This window comes from Lithobates pipiens, unplaced genomic scaffold, assembly GCF_037356315.1.
Source record: "Lithobates pipiens isolate NorthernLeopardFrog02 unplaced genomic scaffold, aLitPip1_a1.2 Scaffold_28, whole genome shotgun sequence".
NCBI lineage: Eukaryota > Metazoa > Chordata > Amphibia > Anura > Ranidae > Lithobates > Lithobates pipiens.
Window position 1 is genome coordinate 140,011,056 of NW_027507789.1, and position 18,204 is coordinate 140,029,259.

At 43.7% G+C, this 18,204-nt stretch overlaps 1 protein-coding gene across 2 annotated transcripts in view; it reads left to right on the plus strand.

Annotated features, from left to right (window-relative positions):
* The first annotated feature begins 5,746 nt into the window (after window positions 1–5,746).
* The window catches only part of CARD14 (caspase recruitment domain family member 14), a 194,175-nt gene continuing 181,717 nt past the window's right edge, over window positions 5,747–18,204 (plus strand). For both annotated transcript variants that reach the window (XM_077459619.1, XM_077459618.1), the window contains exon 1: window positions 5,747–5,864. The gene's annotated coding sequence lies outside the window, so the exon portion shown is untranslated. The remainder of the gene's footprint in view (window positions 5,865–18,204) is intronic.

Here is an 18,204-nt window from a genome sequence, read left to right on the forward strand (position 1 = left end):
ATATTAATAGAAAAAAAATAATAATAAAAATGCCATAAAACTATCCTCTATTCTGTAGACACTATAAATTTTGCGCAAACCAATCAATATACGCTTATTGCGTTTTTTTTTTTAACCAAAAATATATAGAAGAATACATATCGGCCTAAACTGAGGAAAAAAATAGTTTTTTTATATATTTTTGGGGGGAGATTTATTATAGCAAATAGTAAAAATTATTGCTTTTTTCAAAATTGTCGCTCTTTTTTTGTTTATAGCGCAAAAAATAAAAACTGCAGAGGCGATCAAATACCGCAGAGGCAAGATACTTTAACCACTAGCCAACAGACTCAAAATGATATATATGTCAGCAAAATGGCATGGGTGCGCAAAACAACGTATGGGTACGTTGTCTCCTTTAAGAGTTGCGAGTTGCACGGCGGGGGACTCGATGCGCGTGGCCAGCGGGCACGATCGCCACCGGCCACCCGCGATCACTGGCACGAGAGCCAAAACAGGGGTTTGTGTGTGTAAACACACCAATCCCTATTCTATCAGGGGAGAGGAGACAGATCTTTTGTTCCTAGTAATTAGGGACAGCGATATGTCTCCTCCTCCAGTATGTTCCATCCCCATACAGTTCTAAACACTAACTAGTTTTAACCCCTTCCCTACCTGTGACATTTACACAGTAATCAGTGCAATTTTATAGTACTTATCGCTGTATAAATGTCAATGGTCCCAAAAATGTGTTAAAAGTGTGCAATCTGTCTGCCAGAATGTCGCAGTACTGATAAAAATCGCAGATCGCTGCCACACAGAGAAATAGTAGTCAGTTCTACCCCTTTGCTGTGAGTGACAGATCATTTACATCTCATGCCTTAGCTTGAGAGAGACATTCTGTGTACTTCAGATCCCCTCTTCCTTTCTTCTCCAGCTCTCCCAGGATTGGCTGCTCCACACCTCAGTATGATTGGGCATGCTGAAGTCATGTGGTGACTTTTCTGGGGTTTGACTGGATGTTAGTGATCATAGCAGAAGTTCAGTGTAAGAAATACACAGGAGAAAATGCATGTTGAAAAGGGGAGTATAGAGGTGGGCAGGGAGTCTACTGACATCACGTCTCCACCCAGCGAGCTCTGGACAACAGACCCACCCACAGAATCTGCAGTATTTCAGGTCTCATAACAGACAGAGGGGAGACATTTGACAGGTAATGATACATGAAGTAGGCATTTATATCCTTATAGATAATCACTATGGCAGTAGTTTGGAAAGTATGAGAGTGGGTTTACATAAACTATTGTAAATATTTTACAAATGCAAGAAAGACCTATCAAAGTTCACTGTGACAAAGGATTCAATCCAAGGAGACCAAATTTTCTTACATTTACAAGATCTATTGTAAAGGATGGCGGACAATTTCTCAAGTACCACATTATTTTATGTATACCTTGTGTAGAAGTTGTATGGAGGCCATTATTCCTTCCCAGGAGTTTTTAAAATATATTTCAAGATAACAGATGTCAATGAGATGTTCTGTACTGGTTGGCACTCATCACTTGGACATGAATTGAGAGGAATTATCCCCAAACAAGATATAAACATGAAAACAAATACTGCAGGGGTTCTAAACCTTCACCGCTCTGTCTAAAAGTAAGAAAATAATTTGTCTGGAGTTCCACTGTATTTACTACTGCAGGAAAATGTTACTATGTGTTTTAGGGGTTTCAGCATATCAGGACAAATTATGCATGCAATTAGTGTTTCTTTAATTAAGTTCAGCGCATTTTCTCTTTAACCAGTTGCTGACCGCCGGCCGTCAAAAAACGGCCAGGCGGCGCAGCTATTGCGGCGGGAGGCCGTCATATGACGGCCTCCCGTTTAAACAGGGATGCGCGCGATCGTGCGCGCGCATCCCTGTTTCTTCGGTGGCGGCGTGTCACGGAGACACCGCTCGCCACCGAAGGGGGTGAACAGCCATTCGTTATGGCTGTTTACCACGTGATCGGCCGTGATGAAGTCACGGCCGATCACAGATGGTCACACCCCCTACGTGCACGGCGCATGCGCGCGATCGCGAGCGCGCTGCGCGTGCACGTCGGTGACGGCGTGTTCCCCGGGAACACTGCTCGTCACCGACACTGGTAAACAGCCATTGGCTGGCTGTTTACCCACGTGATCGGCTGTGATCCTTTCACAGCCGATCACTAAAAATGTAAACAAACCGCGGTAACGGGATGTTACCGGGTTCTCCTCCTCACACACTGATCGTGTGTGAGGAGGAGATTGCGGTAACATCTCGTTACCGCCTACAGTACACATCAAGCACACTGATTCCCCCCCCCCCCAATAAAGAGGACCTGTCACCACCCCTCATAATACCTGTCAATCACAGTCCATCAGAGTACCTGTCACAGTCCATCAGAGTACCCGAGTACCTGTCCCAGCCCATCAGAGTACCCGAGTACCTGTCCCAGCCCATCAGAGTACCCGAGTACCTGTCCCGGCCCATCAGGGTACCCGAGTACCTGTCCCAGCCCATCTGAGTACCCGAGTACCTGTCCCAGCCCATCTGAGTACCCGAGTACCTGTCCCAGCCCATCTGAGTACCCGAGTACCTGTCCCAGCCCATCTGAGTACCCGAGTACCTGTCCCAGCCCATCTGAGTACCCGAGTACCTGTCACAGTTCATCTGAGTACCCGAGTACCTGTCCCGGCCCATCAGAGTACCCGAGTACCTGTCCCAGCCCATCAGAGTACCCGAGTACCTGTCCCAGCCCATCAGAGTACCCGAGTACCTGTCCCAGCCCATCAGAGTACCCGAGTACCTGTCCCAGCCCATCTGAGTACCCGAGTACCTGTCCCAGCCCATCTGAGTACCCGAGTACCTGTCCCGGCCCATCAGAGTACCCGAGTACCTGTCCCGGCCCATCAGAGTACCCGAGTACCTGTCCCGGCCCATCAGAGTACCCGAGTACCTGTCCCGGCCCATCAGAGTACCCGAGTACCTGTCACGGCACATCAGAGTACCCGAGTACCTGTCACGGCACACCAGAGTATCCGAGTACTTGTCACGGCACATCAGAGTACCCGAGTACCTGTCACGGCCCATCAGTGTACCCGAGTACCTGTCACGGCCCATCAGGGTACCCGAGTACCTGTCACGGCCCATCAGGGTACCCGAGTACCTGTCACGGCCCATCAGGGTACCCGAGTACCTGTCACAGTCCATTAGAGTACCGAGTACCTGTCACAGTCCATTAGAGTACCGAGTACCTGTCACAGTCCATTAGAGTACCGAGTACCTGTCACAGTCCATTAGAGTACCGAGTACCTGTCACAGTCCATTAGAGTACCGAGTACCTGTCACAGTCCATTAGAGCACCGAGTACCTGTCACAGTCCATTAGAGCACCGAGTACCTGTCACAGTCCATTAGAGTACCGAGTACCTGTCACAGTCCATTAGAGTACCGAGTACCTGTCACAGCCCATCTGAGTACCCGAGTACCTGTTCCAGTCCATCTGTGTACCAGAGTACCTGTCACCGCCCTTCAGAGTACCCAAATACCAGTCACCAAACCATCAGAGTACCTGTCACCAGGCCATTAGAGTACCCGAGTACCTGTCACCAGGCCATCAGAGTACCCGAGTACCTGTCACCAGGCCATCAGAGTACCCGAGTACCTGTCACCAGGCCATTAGAGTACCCGAGTACCTGTCACTAGGCCATCAGAGTACCCGAGTACCTGTCACCAGGCCATCAGAGTACCCGAGTACCTGTCACCAGGCCATCAGAGTACCCGAGTACCTGTCACCAGGCCATCAGAGTACCCGAGTACCTGTCACCAGGCCATCAGAGTACCCGAGTACCTGTCACCAGGCCATCAGAGTACCCGAGTACCTGTCACCAGGCCATCAGAGTACCCGGGTACCTATTTGCAGCCCATGTCTCATAGAATATACGTTGGGGTGTTTACTTTCCAAAATGGGGTCATTTTGTGGGTAATTTCACTGTCCTGGTGGTCCAGGACCTTCAGAAGTGTGATGGGTAGGAATGAAATAAGATGTGTCATTTATGCTCCTAGAACGCCTGAACGTACTACTTCAATGTTCGGCCTCTCTATGTGGCCAGGCTGTGTAAAAGTCCTACACATGTGGTATCGCCATACTCGGGAGGAGTAGCAGAATGTATTTTGGGGTGTAATTTTTGCTATATACATGTTATGTGTTAGAAATATCTTATAAATTGACAATTTTGTGTAAAAAAAAAATGCGTTTTAATTTTTTTCCACATATTCCAAAAACCTCTGGAAAAAAATGAACCGTTCAAAAGACTCATTCTGCTTCCCAGATTATACATTGGGGTGTTTGCTTTCCAAAATGGGGTCATTTTATGGGAAATTCCATTGTGCTGGTACTCCAGGGCCTTCAAAAGTGTAATAGGTGGTTGAGAAATGAGATGCGTAATTTTTGCTCATAGAACGTCTGAAGGTACTACATCAATGTTAGTGCTCTGTATGTGGCCAGGCTTTGTAAAAGTCTCACACACGTGGTATCGCTGTACTCGGGAAGAGTAGCAGAATGTATTTTGGGGTGTCATTTTTGCTATATACATGCTATGTGTTAGAAATATCTTATAAATTGACAATTTTGTGTAAAAAAAAATGCGTTTTAATTTTTTTCCACATATTCCAAAAACTTCTGGAAAAAAATTAACCATTCAAAAGACTCATTATGCCTCACAGATTATACGTTGGGGTGTTAGCTTTCCAAAATGGGGTGATTTTATGGGAAATTCCATTGTGCTGGTACTCCAGGGACTTCAAAAGTGTAATAGGTGGTTGAGAAATGAGATGCGTCATTTTTGCTCGTAGAACGTCTGAAGGTACTACATCAATGTTGGTGCTCTGTATGTGGCCAGGCTGTGTAAAAGTCTCACACATGTGGTATCGGCGTACTCGGGAAGAGTAGCAGAATGTATTTTGGGGGGTAATTTGTTGTATGCATATGCTGTGTGTGAGAAATAACCTGATAATATGACAATTTAGTAAAAAAAAAAAAAAAAAAAAAAAAATCTTCATTTTGCAAAGAATTGTGGGAAAAAATGACAACTTAAAAAAACTCACCATGCTACTTACTTAATACCTTGGGATGTCTACTTTGTAAAAAGGGGTCATTTGGGGGGTATTTGTACTTTCCTGACTAGTTAGAGTCTCAAGAAATTAGGTACACCTGATGTACTGAAGGCCTGATCAGAAGTGATGAATTTTCAGTGATTGGCACCATAGATTGTAGACTCTATAACTTTCACAAAGACCAAATAATATATACTAATGTGGGTTATTTTTACCAAAGATATGTAGCAGTATACATTTTGGCCAAAATTTATGAAGAAAAATTACTAATTAGCAAAAATTTATGACAGAAACGAAGAAAAAGGCATTTTTTTCACAAAATTTACGTTTTATTTTATTTATAGCACAAAAAATAAAAAACCCACTAGTGATTAAATACCACTAAAAGAAAGCTCTATTTGTGTGGAAAAAAGGACGCAAGTTTCATATGGATACTGTGTTGGATGACTGAGTAATTGTCATTCAAAGTGTGAGAGCGCTGAAAGCTGAAAATTGGTCTGGTCAGGAAGGGGGTGTAACTGCACTGTACTGAGGTGGTTAAACAAACCAACCTTCCTTGGCTGAGTGCTTGAAGGCAGTATGCGTAACCTACAAAACCAGCCTTTCCACTCCTATCACTCACCCTCCCTTCTTGTTCATGACAACACTCCCTACAAGACAGAAAAACCTATATCGGAAGTACTACGTCTAGATAGAAGTAGAATATGGACATCTGGAATTCCCAACGTCTCTTATTTCCAGTTCAGGTGAGTGTTTAGATTTTGGTATATTGTTAGGTGATACCTACTATAACTTTTCATTCTTGGCCTCTCCTTGTGTCAGCAGATTTTTGGTATGCTGACAGAAGGAAGCCAGGAATATACAGTGTGTATGTCACATGTCTAAAGAGTAATCTTCATTTCTCCCGCAACAACAGAACTTCCACTCTACATAACATACATACAGTATATACAGTATAACATCTCCCATAAAGGTACATGGCTCCCACGTAACACCTCATTTCCTTCCTTAACGCCTTCTTTCCTCTATTCTTTTCTTTCTTCCTTCTTATTTTGTGATTCTACTACTTACTTTTCTTTCTTTTTATCTTTTTTCTTCATATTTTGTGCCTCTATTCTTTTACTTTACATTTTTTCTCTCTCCCCCCCCCCCTTTTAATGTTGTGCATCTGTTCTTTACCTCCCTTCCTTTCTTCCTTCTTATTTTGTGTCTCTATTCTTTTTTTCATTTCTTCTTTTATATGTCTATATTTTACTTTACTTTTATCCTTTTCTTTCTTGATTTCTTGCTGGTTTTCAGCACTCCACTAACAGGCCCTTTACCTCACTAGGTGGGACCACTAGAAGCCTAATAGCAGTGGCGGCCCGCTCATTACGGGCGCCACCCCCCTAATCCATGCACCCGGTCCCTGATCTCCATGCAGGGTGCCGGAAGCATGGATTTCAATGTTTTTTTTAATTTAAGTACGCAATTAGAGCCTGAGACTCTAATTGGCTACAAAAACAAAAAAAGGGAGTCCCAGCCAATCCGGTCTCTGGACCCACTTCCTGTTCGGCCGGGAGTCAAAGCAGTGGCCCTGTCAGCAACAGCCTCCTCCTTGAGCCTCACTCCAGATTCAGCTCGCCATCGGCCTAATCCCTGCACCTGTACCGCAGTATAAGGTATGGCCATGGATCGTGCGCTGGGGGGGTGGGGTTGTGCGAGTCTATCACCACATTTCCACATTGATCAATCACACGCGGGAGTGTCCGAGTTTATTGCCGTGTGACGGGGGTGTGTAGTGTGAGTGCCGCCCCCTTCAATATTAAGCACCAGCCATCACTGCCCAACAGTTCCCTTTATTCCCTATAGAGACATTTGTGGGACCTACTTTCCCTGTTCCCCCAAACAGCCCTTTGACTCCCACAGCACCTTAATTTATCCACCTTTCTTTCTTTCTTCTTTTTTTTGTCTCTGTACAGATGTACACAAAAATTTGCATACCCTGGCAGAAATCGTGACATTTTGGTAATAATATTGAAAATATGACTGGCTGTGCCAAAAAACTTTTTTTTAAGGATAGTGATCACATGAAGCAATTTATTATCACATAGTTGTTTGTCTCCTTTTTAAATGATAACAGAAATCACCCCAAATGGCCCTGATCAAAAGTTAACATACTCTGGAATGTTTGGCCTTGGTAAAGACACAGAAGGTGGCACACACAGGTCTAAATGGCAATTGAAGGTTCACTTCTCACATCTGTGTCTTTTTAAATTGCAATTAGTGTCTGTTTATAAATAGTCAATGGGTTTATTAGCTCTCACATGAGTGCACTGAGCAGGCTGGACACTGAGCCACGGAGGGCAGAAAAGAACTGTCAAAAGACCTGTATAACAAAGTAATGGAACATTATAGATATTATAAATATTTATAAATAATTATAAATATTTCCCATAGACCTTCGTATAGATTTTTAACAGATCTTATTAATTTATACATTTACGAAATATTTCTTGATGGTTTGTTGGGAATTTATAATCATTATTATGGAATTTATTGATTTTTAGTTGGTGTCACACAATATCAGGATTGTTATTTACACCATTCAATTTATGTGCACAGCTACAGCTCCTTTTTTGTTTTCTTTTGATTTAATAGATGCAAATATGAAAAAATTACTAAAGGTCCGCTTTAAGCAGCACAATACGACAATACCTAAAAAAAATGATCTGCATGGTTGAGTTGCTAAAAAGGAACCTTCCCTGTGCCCCTGCCACAATAGTTTTTTGGGGTTTTGTTGTATGCAACACCCTAAATGTGGGTGCAATACGAGACATGGTCTAAAATGTGAACAGCAGTAGCAATGCATTAAGGCTGTATTAAAATATTTGCATTTTTGCTGGGTGCATTTATCATTGTGTTCTGATTCAAATTCCACTTTATGCATTGACATGCCTTCTTAGACCCAGTTTCTTTACAGTATGGTTACCTGCTGACTCAGCACCATCCACAGGCAGCTTAATTCTTCAATAAGACACAGAAGTTGAATCCAATGCAATGTTACCTCAGTTAAGCGCAGTACAAAGGATGTTTTTCCATTCTTCGGAAGGGTAGGAAAACAATCACTTTCCTAAGCCCTAACATTGACTGAGGGAACAGGGAACAAATGGTGTGGTCTAGTTAGGACGGAACTACCTAGCACTAAACAAGAGGGAAGGACAAAGGAACACCCAAATCACATAGTAAACAAGTTTTAAAGGCCCAATAATAACCCGGTGCAGTTAAATTCAACACAGATTAATTGTATAAAAGAGAAGCAGAACACATTGAAATCAATAGAAACACATGTCATTGCAAGCATTGAGGCGCATGTCAAAGCACACTGGCATGTGTTGACATTCAGAAGAAAGTGCACTGCAACCAATGTTATTAATGCACATTAATGTGTACCAATGGGCACAGACATGTATTTTGATGTGTTTTAAAGATTTTGGGGAAACTCATATATTATAGGTGTGACTAGTTCCTTAAGTCGCTTTGCATGGAAAAATCATTAGCACACCTTGTTTCCATATATGCCTTAATATGCATTGATTGGCGTTGGCCTTGTGTCGATGACATCAGTCTGAGATCCTTCTGACATCATTTAAAATTCATGGACAGGTGTATTTGACTTGCAGTTGAGTTGACCTCCTTTTGCCCTGCATCTGACCTTGCTGCAAAAAGGTTTTGCATTCTCATAGATTTGTATGGGATACAAAACCTGTTTAAAGTGAACAAAAGTCCATTATCACAGGTCCTTTGTCATTAGATGCAGTTAAATAAACATCATTTATATACTGTATACCTAAGTGAAAAGCAGTTGTGGTTTACTTTAGCTACAGGCAAGTCCTACCCCTTTAGACCTCTTGTACACAGATGTAAACATTTACTGATGTTTATACACAGGATCTCGCTGGCAGAAAGATGCTGAAAAAAATAACACCTAGCTCTGAGGAAGGGGGTGCGCCCCGAAATGCGTTAGCTGTGCCCTGTGTTATGTGCATGTCCATGCATTGTTTTTATGGCCTTTTGTCAGTTGCATTTTGTGAGTACCCACTTTTATATAAAACATTTCATTATTAAATTATCTTTGGTAATGCACTAGGTGTGCGCCCCTTCCATTTCTGTTTTTCTTGTGAAAAAAATAACACGTTGTATTCTGTAAAGACCTTGCATGTATACACATACAGGCACATAGAGATGTGTATGTCTACACAGACGTAAAAATCATGTTTATCCTATTCTAACTTCCAGTGTTGCAAATTTCGTGTCCACGCTCATATATACTTGCGCATTGTTTTACTTTGTCTTTTAAGGTCACTTTTCGGAAAAAGCAAGGACGTATAAAAAAAACCCCCCTCTGTAGTGTATTAACCACTCCAGAAGACTAGGCCATTTTTTTGCGATATGGCACTGCATTACTTTAGCCACTTCAGCCCCGGAAGATTTGGCCCCTTACTAACCAGGCCATTTTTTGTGAAAAAAAAATTAGCAATAAGCATATATTGATTGGTTTGTGCAAAAGTTATAGCGTCTACAAAATAGGGGATAGATTAATGGCATTTTATTATTTATTTTTTTACTAGTAATGTCTACGATTATTATCGTGACTGCGACATTGTGGCAGACAGATCGCACACTTTTGACACTTTTTTGGGACCATTGATCAGAGCTAAAAATAGCTAAAAATAGCCACTGATTACTGTATAAATGTCACTGGCAAAGAAGGGGTTAACACTAGGGGGCGATCAAGGGGTTAACTCCATGTTCCCTAGGTGTGTTCTAACTATTAGGGGTTTGGACTCACTGGGAGAGAAAACAGATTGTTATTCCTACTTACTAGGAACACACAATCTTTCTCCTCTCCCCTGACAGAACCAGTATTTGTGTGCTTACACACACAGATCCCGGTTCTCGCTCTGTCATGAGCGATCGCGGGTGCCAGACAGTCATCACGCCTGCCAGGCACGTGCATCGGCTCTGGGGACATGCTGTGGGGTGCGCGCAACAGCGTCTTAACCACTTCAGCCCCAGAAGATTTTAGCCCCTTCCTGAACAGAGCACTTTTTGCGATTCAACAATTGTGCGGTCGTGCAACGTTGCACCCAGACAAAATTGGCGTCCTTTTTTCTCACAATAGAGCTTTCTTTTGGTGGTATTTTATCACCTCTGCGGTTTTAATTTTTTGTGCTATAAACAAAAAAAGAGCGGCAATTTTGAAAAAAACACAATATTTTTTACTTTTTGTTATAATAAATATTCCCAAATAACATTTTTTCCCTCAGTTTAGGCCGATGAGTATTCTTCTATATATTTTTGGTAAAAAAAAATCACAATAAGTGTATATTGATTGGTTTGCGCAAAAGTTATAGTGTCTACAAAATAGGGGATAGTTTTATTTCTTTTTTATTATTAATTTTTTTTAGTAGTAATGGCGGCGATCTGCGATTTTTATCGGGACTGCGACATTATGGCGGACATGTTGGACAATTTTGACACATTTTTGGGACCATTGGCATTTTTACAGCGAACAATGCTATAAAATTGCATTGATTACTGTGAAAATGTCACTGCACTGAAGGGGTTAACCACTAGGGGGCAGTGAAGGAGTTAAGTGTGTGCTAGTACGTGTTCTAACTGAAGGGGGGAGGGGACTGTGCAGGGGAGATGATAGATTGTCTGTTCATTCTCTGGCTCTTGCCAGGCTCTGTATGAACAAACGATCTGTCTGTTCTCCCCTCAGAGAACTGGAAACTATGTGTTTACACACACAGATCCTGGTTCTCGGTGTGCCCCGAACGATCGCGGTTCCGTGGGCGAGCATGCGCCCCCTAGTGGCCGTTTATGGTACCGATGTACCATGATGGCGATTCGTGCAGCCGAGCCATGTTGACGCAGTACAACTACGGCAGCTGGTAGGTAGGTTAAAGAGTCGAAGTACAGCTACAATGGCTCACCCAGGGTAGCCAGCCGGCTGCAGTATAACTGCGGCAGCTGGTCGGGAAGCGATTAATTGAAAATTGTGCGGTAATGCGATGCTGTACCCTAAAATCTTTGTCCTTTTTTTTCCCCCCATAAATAGATCTTTATTTTGGTGGTATTTAATCACCTCTGCATTTTTTTTGTGCTAAAAAATTACAAAAAATACTGACAATTTTGAAAAAGAACCCAATATTTTTTACTTTCTGCTATAAAACATATCCAATAAAAAAGATTTTAAAAAATCTATTTAGGCCAATATGTATTCTGTTACATATTTATGGTAAAAAAAATCCCAATATATTGATTGGTTTGCTCAAAAGTTTTAGCGTCAAAATATGGGATATTTTACTGCATATTAGTTACTGCAGATGAATCTTCTCTTTACACAATCATTCAGCATGATGATGCATTGCTGCCATTAAATTGGGCTCTAAGTAAAAGGGATGTCCCACATTCTCATCAATTTTTTTGGGGGAGGTACTAGATTTTTGTATCTTAAACAATTATTTTTGGTACCATAGCCAATTTTATTCCCAGCAGGTTGGCATGGCTATGGGCGCGAAATTCGCTCCCAGTCTAGCCAATTTGTTTATGGCTGAGTGGGAGGATAGACATGTTTTTAACAGACATAGACCTCACCTGAGGTTCTGTCAAAGATTTATTGATGATCTCCTGATTATTTGGGAGGGATCTAAGGAATCTGTACTTGAATTAGTAAAGCATAATGACAACAACTTACAATTAGATTACCAAATTGATATTACAGGTAATTTTTTTGGCTGTCGGTACTGACAGATGTGGGAATGAACTGGTCACAAGGGTTTATTTTAAGCCAACAGACCGAAACAGCTACCTTTTATATCCAGCTCTCAAAATTTGTTTTTGAGGGTCAAAGTCAATAATAAAGAACTTACTTACTTTGGCTAAATGCAGAGAATAGCCATCCACAGCTGGATGTTCACTCTAGTTGGATATTCCCTCTCTCACAAGGCCTAGCAGCCAACAAGGTGCTTAAATCAGGAACAAGTCTCTGCCACAGTCTTTGTTGTAGAACACGTAGGAATAAGTCTCTGCCACAGACTTTGTTGTAGAACACGTAGGAATAAGTCTCTGCCACAGACTTTGTTGTAGGACACGTAGGAATAAGTCTCTGCCACAGACTTTGTTGTAGAACACATAGGAATAAGTCTCTGCCACAGACTTTGTTGTAGAACATGTAGGAAAGTAGGGTACTTGTAGAACACTCGTGTGATATCATTATCTTTCAGCGATACCTCACGAGATTGGATTCACTTAGGTCTTTCAGCCTCACCAGGCTCTTGCTAAGAAGCCAACCCATGCGTGGCCTTCTTCTGAAGAGTCCTCCCCTGGATAGCTACGAAGTTGCTGGGCCTCTCCACAACCGGAGATGCCACCGGACCACCTCTGAATCCCCTCCTTAGTTTCCTTGCCTCGGCTAGCCAGCCCCGACACATAAAGTCGGGTGGATCCACACCCCAGGCCATAGCCTTCCTGGGGGCTGGTCAGGAGGTCCAGGACCACAGAGTCAGAACCGGTACCCCAAACCACGTGACATCCGCATCTTAAGTATCCTCACTCAGAAAGCACAGCAAGAGTGACAGTACCACTGGGCTGGCTAAGAGAGAAAGTAACCTTAAAGCACCCAACCAGACTGTTTCCATGCCTGGCAGTAGAGACAGTGCCACCTATGGCCAGGCTGAACACTATATATATATATATATATATATATATATAAATATATATATATATATACATATATATATATATATATATATATATATTATATATATATATTATATATATATATATATATATATATATATATACATACATATACGTATATGTAGCATTGACCCCCGAAGGAGCAGCTGGTTTTGCTGGGCTTACTATTTACCTTCTCCACCTCGTACTTGTCTAGGGGTTCCCGAGGTTGATGGCCCAATAAACTGCAGAGGCCGACACTTGAATCCCTTTTAGGAATTTTTATTTGCATAAAACGATGAACAGAACACAGTCTCTACAGTTGGGAATAGAGGGGATGGGTAGTAAAGCTCAGGCACTCTTGGAACTGCTGACACTTGAAATGTCTCTCTCTAGATGATCCAGGGAATAGCCATTCGCAACTGGATATTTCAATTACCGGATAAATCCCTGTTTGTGGATTTAGCAGCCGACAGGTTATTTAAGCTTAGCAAAGTCTCTACCACAGATTCGGTTGTAGAACTTTAAATGAGAAAAGTCTCTGCCACAGACTTGATTGTAGAACTTTAAATTGGCGCAGAACCTTAGGTGTAACTGAAGGATGTAATTAGGATGTATTACGGTACCAGTATCTTGCAGTCGGTCTGGCGATACCGTAAGAATGCAGATTCACTTGGTGTCCTTTCAGCTTAGCTTCCAGGCTCTTACTGAGCAGCCAGCCTCGTGCGTGGCCCTCTTCTGAAGAGTCCTCCCCTGGTTGCGTTTTGAGTTGCTGGGCCTCTCCAAACCCGAGACAGTACCAGACCACCTTGAAATCCTCCTTCCAGTTACTGTGCATCGGAGTAGCCAGTCCCGAGACTCAGAAATGGATGGATCCGCATCCCAGGCCATGAGGGCCTCTTGGGGCTGGTCAGGAGGACCAGGACCATGGAGTCAGAACATACTTCTGGATCGGAACCCAGAACCACATGACCTCAGCACCTTAAGTACCCTCTCCTGGAATACACAGCGAGACAACGCACCCACTGATTGGCTCCGAGAGAGAGAGATTGGTACCCGATGTGTCCAACCAGACTGCGTTCCAATGCCTGTGAAAGGTGATACCTACACCTATGTCCAGGCAGAACATAGTACAGTCCAGCCAAACTAATTCCAAGACCACAATTTACTGAAATTAACCCTAAGACCCAACTTTGGTCTTAGGAAAAACTAAATTTACAAAAACATAGCGCAGGCTCTTCAGGAGCCCGGCACTACATATATATATATAATTTTTATAGTTGCTCCCCCCTACTTTTATCCCTGTCCCCCCATGTGCCCTCCCTAAATATGAAAGCTGGAGACGCCACTGAAGAGCAATTATTACAAAAGGTTATAGGGAGGATATTTTTGATAAAACAATTGATGAAGTAGCTAATATACCAAGATTCCAATGCCCAGCTAAGAAACACCAAGTCACCCTTGGACCAGCATCAGTGGGAATTTATTTCCAACTTACATTACCAACATGGGGAAATTGAAGAGATTTTCAAAAAATATTGGTACATCCTGTGTATGAATAAAGATTTGGGTCCAGTCATACCTAATCATCCAAAATTTATATACAGAAAGGCCCCAAATTTTGGGGATCAGGAGGTAAAAAAGATTTTGGATCCACCTGGTCAGCAAACATTTTTAATTGTTTTAACTGCTTGCGGCACGATGGCTCCGCTGTGCGAAATCACGTTATTATATGTGATCTCGCGAGACTTGACCGCCGCAAGCTCTGTGAGTCCGACTGTGAGTAGTGATGGCCGAACGGTTCGCCCGGCGGTCGTTTCGCGGCGAATTTCCGACTTTCGCCGTCCGCGGGTTCGAACGCCTTTTTCCGTCGTTCGCCCCGGCGGACTTACGTGTTTAATGTATACAAGAACTTTAACCTTTCGTGACACGTTTATCATGTGTTACAGGACAACCAATTGAGACATGACAGCTCATGGACACTTGGACATTCCCCCTAACCTATAAATACACCCGATCCGGTGGCCATTTTACATTCTTTCTTCTGTCACTGTAGGGAAAGGATCCTGTGTGGAGTAGGGACAGAGAAAACGCTAGCTATTTGGTACACAAAAGTTCTTTTCAGGACTGGTATAGGTGTTAGGTCAGCAGCCTGAGTTTCTTTTGTCAGTTTAGATAAAGGGACAGAGCGCTGTATGCTGCTATTTTAGGGACAGCTCAGCCAGATTAGTCTTTCTTCATCATCATCATCATCATCATCATTAGCTGTTACTATCAGGTCCACAAAAGAGCTGTTCCAGCTAATCGTTCCAGCCTACTCTTTTTTGCCAATTTGTATAGGGACAGGCAGGAAGCAGTGTGTCAGGCAGTGAGGATAATTTTAAAGACTTGCTGTTACTATTAGTTCCACAAAGGTTCTTTTCAGGACTGGTATCAGTGGTACGGTAATAGGCTTGTACACGTATAATATTCTTTCTTCCAAATATAGAAAGAATATTATACTTGACTGCTGCCCTTCTGCTGCAGTCTGCTAATCATTCACAACTCACTTGTTCCACAAAGCTCTTTATCAGGACTGGTAACTTGGTCTGTCTAGGGTGCTACGGTACATAGGCTTGGGTGCGGTACAGTCTGCTGTTCTGTAAGGACCGCTATCGGTCCACAATACATAGGGTTGCCGTGCACTACTGCTGACCGCTGCCCTATACTGCAGCAGTCCTTCATTGGTATAGGGACTGACGTACAGTCTGCTAATCACTAACACACAACCTGCTTGGTCCACAAAAGTTCTTATAAGGACTGGTAACTTGGTATAGGGTGCTACGGTACATAGGCCTGAGTGCGTTACAGTCTGCTGTTCTGTAAGGACCGCTATCGGTCCACAATACATAGGGTTGCCGTGCACTACTGCTGACCGCTGCCCTATACTGCAGCAGTCCTTCATTGGTATAGGGACTGACGTACAGTCTGCTAATCACTAACACACAACCTGCTTGTTCCACAAAAGTTCTTATAAGGACTGGTAACTTGGTATAGGGTGCTACGGTACATAGGCTTGAGTGCGGTACAGTCTGCTGTTCTGTAAGGACCGCTATCGGTCCACAATAGATAGGGTTGACGTGCACCACTGCTGACCGCTGCCCTATACTGCAGCAGTCCTTCAGCGGTATAGGGACTGACGTACAGTCTGCTAAACACTAATACACAACCTGCTTGGTCCACAAAAGTTCTTATAAGGACTGGTAACTTGGTATAGGGTGCTACGGTACATAGGCTTGAGTGCGGTACAGTCTGCTGTTCTGTAAGGACCGCTATCGGTCCACAATAGATAGGGTTGACGTGCACCACTGCTGACCGCTGCCCTATACTGCAGCAGTCCTTCAGCGGTATAGGGACTGACGTACAGTCTGCTAAACACTAATACACAACCTGCTTGGTCCACAAAAGTTCTTATAAGGACTGGTAACTTGGTATAGGGTGCTACGGTACATAGGCTTGAGTGCGGTACAGTCTGCTGTTCTGTAAGGACCGCTATCGGTCCACAATACATAGGGTTGCCGTGCACTACTGCTGACCGCTGCCCTATACTGCAGCAGTCCTTCATTGGTATAGGGACTGACGTACAGTCTGCTAATCACTAACACACAACCTGCTTGTTCCACAAAAGTTCTTATAAGGACTGGTAACTTGGTATAGGGTGCTACGGTACATAGGCTTGAGTGCGGTACAGTCTGCTGTTCTGTAAGGACCGCTATCGGTCCACAATAGATAGGGTTGACGTGCACCACTGCTGACCGCTGCCCTATACTGCAGCAGTCCTTCATTGGTATAGGGACTGACGTACAGTCTGCTAATCACTAACACACAACCTGCTTGGTCCACAAAAGTTCTTATAAGGACTGGTAACTTGGTATAGGGTGCTACGGTACATAGGCCTGAGTGCGTTACAGTCTGCTGTTCTGTAAGGACCGCTATCGGTCCACAATACATAGGGTTGACGTGCACCACTGCTGACCGCTGCCCTATACTGCAGCAGTCCTTCAGCGGTATAGGGACTGACGTACAGTCTGCTAAACACTAATACACAACCTGCTTGGTCCACAAAAGTTCTTATAAGGACTGGTAACTTGGTATAGGGTGCTACGGTACATAGGCTTGAGTGCGGTACAGTCTGCTGTTCTGTAAGGACCGCTATCGGTCCACAATAGATAGGGTTGACGTGCACCACTGCTGACCGCTGCCCTATACTGCAGCAGTCCTTCAGCGGTATAGGGACTGACGCACAGTCTGCTAAACACTAACACACAACCTGCTTGGTCCACAAAAGTTTTTATAAGGACTGGTAACTTGGTATAGGGTGCTACGGTACATAGGCCTGAGTGCGTTACAGTCTGCTGTTCTGTAAGGACCGCTATCGGTCCACAATACATAGGGTTGCCGTGCACTACTGCTGACCGCTGCCCTATACTGCAGCAGTCCTTCATTGGTATAGGGACTGACGTACAGTCTGCTAATCACTAACACACAACCTGCTTGGTCCACAAAAGTTCTTATAAGGACTGGTAACTTGGTATAGGGTGCTACGGTACATAGGCCTGAGTGCGTTACAGTCTGCTGTTCTGTAAGGACCGCTATCGGTCCACAATACATAGGGTTGACGTGCACCACTGCTGACCGCTGCCCTATACTGCAGCAGTCCTTCATTGGTATAGGGACTGACGTACAGTCTGCTAATCACTAACACACAACCTGCTTGTTCCACAAAAGTTCTTATAAGGACTGGTAACTTGGTATAGGGTGCTACGGTACATAGGCTTGAGTGCGGTACAGTCTGCTGTTCTGTAAGGACCGCTATCGGTCCACAATAGATAGGGTTGACGTGCACCACTGCTGACCGCTGCCCTATACTGCAGCAGTCCTTCAGCGGTATAGGGACTGACGTACAGTCTGCTAAACACTAATACACAACCTGCTTGGTCCACAAAAGTTCTTATAAGGACTGGTAACTTGGTATAGGGTGCTACGGTACATAGGCTTGAGTGCGGTACAGTCTGCTGTTCTGTAAGGACCGCTATCGGTCCACAATAGATAGGGTTGACGTGCACCACTGCTGACCGCTGCCCTATACTGCAGCAGTCCTTCAGCGGTATAGGGACTGACGTACAGTCTGCTAAACACTAATACACAACCTGCTTGGTCCACAAAAGTTCTTATAAGGACTGGTAACTTGGTATAGGGTGCTACGGTACATAGGCTTGAGTGCGGTACAGTCTGCTGTTCTGTAAGGACCGCTATCGGTCCACAATACATAGGGTTGCCGTGCACTACTGCTGACCGCTGCCCTATACTGCAGCAGTC